Consider the following 2,581-nt stretch of genomic DNA (forward strand, 5'->3'; position numbering starts at 1 on the left):
TAAACTAAACTATTTAAATATGCATCTTAATTAGTTTATTTCAATATCAACTTCGCATATATGTATAGAGGGAACAAGATATTTTGATGTTGGCGATGTAAAATAACATTTCATTGTTCAAAGACAAAAAGACTAAAAAAAGTCATTAGGAAATGTGTAATTACTTCAATTGTTAATATAAATTTAATTTGTGTCACTTAACATATTAATAATGATAAAAATAAAAATAAACATTGTGAATTATAAATAAAATATTCGAATATGTAGGCCTAAGTGATTTTTCTTTATTGAAGTGTATTAAAAATATATGAATCACCAATTTTTTTTTAAAGTGGAAGATGTGGTCCATAAATAGAATATTTCTATGTCAACTATGTATATATTTATGCAGAAAGGCATATCTATTTTCGAATAACACTTCCATAATTTTAACTTAATCATTAATAATTATTGGGTGGATGGTAGCTATGTCCATGGAATATTCTATATTTTTTAGAAGTAGTCACATGGAATATTCTGTATCATTTTTAGTAGTAGTCGCAGATCAAAAGTTGAGATCTATGTCAAAAGTAGTTATGCCATTTCTTTCATTTTACTTAAATTGATACGCTAAAAAAATGTCATATCAACAAGTCTTATTAGATGTTTTCATAAAAACATGTATGTTTAACTTACATTTTAATTCTCTTTAAAATTAATAATAATTTAAAATAGGAGCGGTAGGAGGGAGAGGGGCCTCTTATGGCATTGGAAAAATCATAGTTTTAGATTATTCATGGGAATCGAAGTTTTAGAGTATTCATGAGGCTTGGGGAGATGGTAAATAATCACGCACAAGCCTATGGTTTGCTCCAAGGCATTCTTCTTGCCAAATAATTTCATGTATGTTCTCTCATTATGTTGGGTGACTCCTTTTTAACAATTCAGTATTTGGTCAAAGGATCTCCCTGTAGAGACAAAGATATGGGTAATACCCTAAGTCAAATTAAGAAGGTATCAAAAGACATCCCAAAGATGAGTTTCAAGCACATTCTAAGGGCTCATAACTAGGAAGCAAATCAATGTGCCAACCAAGGTTGTCATTTAAAGTTTGGAGGGATGATGTTTAATGGTCAATTAAGACCATCCTCCACATCATCTGCTCTAATGATGTTTTCCTACTCTTGTCCACTGTAGTGAACTCCTTCCTCTGCAATCACACTGTCACACTCTGAATTTCCCAGCAATATTCCAGCAACTCAATTTCTCCGTGACAATTCATCAGTACTTCATCATTACTTATGATTCCCACATTTATACACAAATTATCAATTTGAAAATTACAAGGTTCAACAGTCTCAACTGTTGTTTCACATATCAGTTCTTCAGACTGAATTTCATCTCCTTTCACAAGAAATTTTTCATGTGTTGTCATGGCCTCAAACATCAATGTATTACTAAATTCTTTCTTCTGCAATGATTCACTGCTTTTCTCATTCAAGAGACATTATCCATTATTATTTACTTCAGAGTTTTTATCTTATGAATGATACTCTTCCATACTTTTTATAGCTTCAAAAGATTTCTCATCCTCTGCAAAACCTGTAATCACATAAAAATTATTAGATTCAACAATATAAGGTTTACATTCTCCTGTTGGGCTGCATTTTTCCAACAGTTCAGAAAATCATCAATAATTCCTTCTTCTTCACCAGAACTTCACCCTGCTCTGGTTCACAAATGGACACTTCCATTTCCAACTCAGCTTCTCTGATTTTTTCCATTAGCCACTTTACTTGCATCTATTGTAGCCTTCTCTGTAACTTATGCCACTTTACTACCCTTTTCCTCAAGACCCAACCTTGTCTTTGGCTTTCCTCCAGTATCCTCCTTAATCCATCGAGTTGTTCTTTTATCTCTGCAATTTCCTTGTCAAGCTCCTCTTGAATCCTTCTCTTGCCATTTTCCTTGGCATCCTCCTTCACTTTTCTTTTGTTGTGTTCTCCCTCAGAACCTCTTCTATGACTATCAGTAGTCAACTTCTTCTCCATCTCGATGAGTTCCTAACTCACTCACTATGAGCTGCACTAAATCCTCCGCAACAGCAAGTCCTCCCTGCTACCACTTACCTCACCAAGCTTTCCTCTCTACTTGGTATTTTTGCAAGCCCCTCGTTCTCTATCTCTGGAACCTCTTTTGAGCACTTCTCTCTGCTCCTTCTAGGCTTCAACTCATTTGCACCTTCTAAGAACACAATTGTCCTATTGTATATCAATCACAATGAAATACTTGGTTCTGACCACCTCTTCTTTCACTTAGAAAGTCTTATCAGCTTCCTTCATTACTTAGCAATTCTACCCACATCCTTTGTGTAATCGCCTTTGTGATTTGCAACAATACCTCTGCAATAACAAGTCTCCGTCTTGCTACATATGCCTCACTAAGCTTCTCTCCTCTGAGCTCAGTCTTTTGGCATATCTCTGGTTCTTTCCTCTCGAACCAATTGAGCACTCCTTTCTCTAGGTTGCTGCAATCTTATCACCTTCTTTTGCTGTTACCTGTGCATCTATATAAAGACCACACACTCTCCAATCTTCAAATC

Source organism: Pinus tabuliformis, chromosome 1_1 (assembly GCF_031772625.1).
Source record: "Pinus tabuliformis cultivar Carrire ecotype Pingquan chromosome 1_1, CPIR1, whole genome shotgun sequence".
NCBI classification, from domain to species: Eukaryota; Viridiplantae; Streptophyta; class Pinopsida; order Pinales; family Pinaceae; genus Pinus; species Pinus tabuliformis.